We start from the raw sequence: 4,999 nt of genomic DNA on the forward strand, positions 1-4,999 counted from the left end.
CTAAACAACCAATGGAGGGAGCAAGTGAACCTTGAAAGACGCGCTTAAGTCTGGCTAAGGGCCCTAAGGTAAGGAGCAGTCCTCAACCTGGGCAAAGGTCAAAGGTCTGGGGCCCAACTAGAAAAACGTGAGCCCCAGCTCCGCTCAATTAAATTTTAAAATATATATGTTTTAATATAAAATAATATTTATATATAATAAAATATTATAAATATATATTAATAAAAATTTTAAAAATAATTGTCGAACCCGAACTTTTTCATGTTCGGGTGGGCATTGGGCCAGGGCCGGCCATTAAAATAATGCCCAAATAGTTCCAACGAGCCCGGGTCTGGCTTCATACTCGGACTCGACCTGGCCTGGCTTGGTTTCAATAAAATAATTTTTTTGAACTATAAAATATAAATTTTTTAAATATAAAATATATATATTTTTAATAATAAAATATTTATTATTAAAATTAAAAACAAAAAAATATTTTTTAATCCTTAACGAGTTCCCCGCCCCCACCGATGGCCGGGCCCAAGGTCCAGCCCTACATGAAAAAAGTTAAAATAAGAAAACAAAGGGAGGTTGGAATCGATTAACATAATTTTTTTTTATTGAAACTTAAAATCAACCCTAATATGTTGGCTCGGTTCCATTATATATATATATATATACACACAAATTTTCTTTTAACAAGGATTTTAAGTGTGATCTAAGATCTTTATCAACCACACATTTCACGACGGTTCTTTTACCATGTTAGCAAAAAGTATGTTATTTTAGATTTCATCAATTTCAAACATGTTGGGCTTAAATAGGCTAATAAAAATTTTAACGTTAATAATTAATTTTTTATTATTTTTAATTTAATTATATGTATTTATTATTAATAATATATTTTATATTATAAAAATTTATTTTATAATTTAAAAAAAAATTATTATCAAACGGGCCGAGCCCAGGCTGAAACCCAAGCTATCGGACCAGTCCCAGGTTGGGTTTTACCATTCAGCCGACTCGGCTCCACACCGACCCTTAGGTTTAAAAAGCAACTACATGCATGGGGCGAAAGTGCAATTATTGAAGGCAAAGTCAAGGGCGTTGCCAGTGTGGAAAAGTATGGCATTGCTCGAAAAATCATGGAATTGCACGGAGTCATTTTGAAGTCTCACTTTCAAAAGTTTGCATTAAAAAAAAATTATTTTTTCAAATTGATTTTATCCTTTCTCAAAAATCTAATTTTTAGGATTTTTTTTGCCAAAATACATGCAAGATTTTCTAGAGATTTTAAGTTTTACTGAAAAATACCAAATAAAAACCTCACCATGTGTCATGCTTACATCATTAATGACATAGCTAAGCTAACCATTTACTGAAATCATGTTAAACCAACCAGTCGTCCATGTTAAATTAGATAGATAAAATCATTTTTAATGGATTCCTCCATTGCCTATAAGGACGATTTTACAACAACTCGTAAAAAAAAAATATAGAAAATCAAGAGCATAAGAAGTCGTGGGAACCAAATTATATGGTTCCGCGGTTTGCTTGTCGGAGATTAGGTGACTGATTAACTTTAAATATATTTATCGCATCTTTCTTGATATTATGAAAAAGAGAAAAAAGTAAGTAAACAGGTGCCAAACCAAGCTCAGCTGCGTCAACACGTTATTCGCCATCGCTGCGATAATCTTACTCACTTGAGGAACAAGCAAACCCTTTCCTTTGAAAATTAGTTGCCTTGGAATTCCAAGTTCCTCAAAATTTCCCTCTACTTTCGCTTGTCGAGCGTGATGCGCCAACGCCACTGTGACAGACGACATCTTCATACTCGCTGACGTCAACTCCACGTCATAGTCATATAAGAATGAATTTTGAATATATATATATATATATATATATATATATGCAATTACCATATATTTACCCTCAAATATAGTATAGTAATAGATTCATAAAATACTGTGTGTGCTTATGAATCTGTCACAATCTTTAAAACAAATTGGTAAAACTTTCACAAAACCTTCTATCTACCAAACAACCTTTAGCATGGACACTCCTATGAATTTATTTGTTTCAAAGAAGATTCATAAAACATTAGTTTGAGTATTTCATTTATCTATCTTAATCTTTGGGACAAATTTATATGAGACTCATAAAATGTCCCTACGGCTGGATTTCTCTATACAGTTTTAAGAACCTAATGATACTAATTTGAACAACAAAAAAAGAAGGGTCGTTTATAAGACATTTGATTATGTTGATTAGACAACTCACAATAATATATTCCTTAACAAATTTGGGCGCCATTTCAAAGTTCAAAGGGAGGAGCAGGTGCTTTATCATGAATGTTTTGGGATGATTCTCAACCCAGGTGATGCCGTTGGCTTGCTCCCAAATATGAAGCTGTTACCGCACAAAGCCAAACGCATGGGTCCGGCAAGACCCTTGATCATCATGTCTTGGCTCGGCGCCGAGATTCATTTAATTCTCAATGTAAATCCCATTTGGTAGAAGGGACACTCAAAACATCCAATTTGCAAGACTCAGGTCAGTCAACGGGCTATCTTAGACTTCGGACAAGAGGTTGTCTGTCAAGGGGCTCCATACCACCTTCAATGCTTGAAGACCGGACAAGAGTTTTAATGAAGGAGAAATAAGAGAGCAGAATGAGCAAGTGGCAGAGAGAGCGTGATGAATGCAGAGCCACTCGGTGCAATCTCACACAATACGGCCTTTTTCTCTCTCTCCCTATATATATATATATATATATATATAATATAATATAATATAAAGAGAGAGAGAGTTGTAGAAATCAGAAACTTTCTTCAAGGACAAAAACAAGACCCTTTAATTTTTTTGCTAAAAAAATATATTTTAAATAAAATATAAACATTTTAGTATATTTATAAAACCTATTTTGATATAAAACATGTTTTATTCTATTGTCAAAATGTTAGGCTATGACAACCATTCATTTTTGCTTATGATAAAAATGCTTTTAAAACCCAAAAAATGTTCAACTTAATATATATTTTGCATCAACTCATCTTTAAGATCATATTGGTAAGGTTATATTTCAAAAGAAAACTTTAAATATCATAGGGTGAGGTTTTTGTCATATATATATATATATATTAAGGGTGGGCATGACGCCAGCTTGGCCCCGCCGGGGCAGATGTCTGAAACTTGGGCTCGGTTTGACACCCTAAACTTAGGCATAAGCCCAACCAGGTTATAAAAAAAATAATTTTTTAAAATATAAAATATTTTTTTTTGAAAGAGAAATACTGCCAACGTGATGAAGACCATGAGAATAAAATATGGTTAAGTCTGTACGTCAACGCTCCTCTCCATAGTGTCTTTTGCTAACTTGTCGTGCCGTCACACAATTTTTTTTCCTCTTCAGATTCAATTTCACTTTGCAAAAATATCTTCTCGTTGTCCTTTGTGGCGTTTGGTTGCAAAATCGCAACAAGGACAGAACCGGTCGTTTTATTGTGAAATTTCCACTTTCAAGCCTACCATTTTGCTTATATCTTTGTGGTTTTTATTTTTAAAGAGCGACATTTTGATGGATAATGTTATGTAATGACTTAAAGTGAGCTTCAGTTGACCTGAAAAATAGAAACTTTAGCTGCAGCTTTTTTCTATGCTCTTTATGACTAAACTATATATATATATAATATATTATATACACATCATTTCTTTTTCAAATGCATGTTTTAGTTTTAATGATTAAAAACATCATAACATCATTATAAATTAATTAATAACCTAATTCAAACAACGGTTTCAACCTGGTCATAATAGGAGATAATTTATTTTATTGTCTTTGATAACTACTTGAAGGAATGTTCATATTGGCAGGTGTACTTGAACGAATGTTCATGTTTCCTCGTGGTGCAAATATGTACTTGAGTTAAAAGGAAAAGTTCAGGTCCTTCATTATCAATGCTTCGGAAGAACAAGACTTTGTATGTTGCTTCCTGAGTTTCCCAAGATGGAGAACCCATTTATGAAGTTATTTTCACCAAAAAAAAAAAAAAAACATTCACATATGCTTTAAGTTAATTTTAGAAACCAATTCTTACCTTTCTATTTTACTAAATTTTTAACATTATTTGTTGCTCAATTTGAGCATGAACTTCAAAAACCTCTTTAAAAAAAAAAAAAGATTAACAGGATCTTTACTTTTAGAAGAAAAATAAGAGCACGCTACATGTCACTCCCTTTCAACAAGTCTCCACCATCCGGTGCCGGTCGCGGATTTGGACCAATGGGAACATGGCGTCCATAGCTTAGATTTTTAGCTCCGCCACTAATCAGAAAAAAGTATATTCGTGATTCCGAACTTTATCGACGCACGAAGTAGGCTAGGTGGGTTCACATCCATGTCCCAGCTGCTCATGGCTGACCCTGCGACAGTTCTGAATTCGGGGACACTGGGTCCAGCGACACGGCTAGTGGGCTGGTCGAGTTTGCAAGGAGCTGAAAGCAAAAGCAAACGCACCTCCCAGGAATCCGCACACTAACAAGGGCAAGAATACAAAAGAAATCAAAAGTCTCAACTCGACGAGTACAACACCTTTTTGTTCTATACCTTCTACACAGTCATCTCCTCCCCCTTTTTTGACTTCCTCCAAACGAGGACAAGCAAAAGGGCCTTTGCTTTGAAACCCTTGATGAAAAGATGGTTCCAAAAGCAGCCTCATCTTTTTCACGAGAAGGAGACGAATTTGAGTCAATCGACCTTTGCCTAGCGAGGGTGGGTATGACATAACATAGAGAGCGGCTGCCACACCTCATTTACGGCATTGGAAGATGTATTTCTTTAGGGGGAAGAAGATAGCAGAAAATTTCAGTTCTAAAACCTAGAGGAAGTAACTTTACATGCAACTTAGCAAATCATTCCTAGAGCAAACACTAAGATGATTATATTTCATGAATCTGTTTTAAAGATTAAGATAAATTCATAAATACCTGTTTTTCGGTGTTTCATGAAAATACC

The sequence above is a fragment of the Nymphaea colorata genome, chromosome 4 (genome assembly GCF_008831285.2).
Source record: "Nymphaea colorata isolate Beijing-Zhang1983 chromosome 4, ASM883128v2, whole genome shotgun sequence".
Lineage (NCBI taxonomy): Eukaryota > Viridiplantae > Streptophyta > Magnoliopsida > Nymphaeales > Nymphaeaceae > Nymphaea > Nymphaea colorata.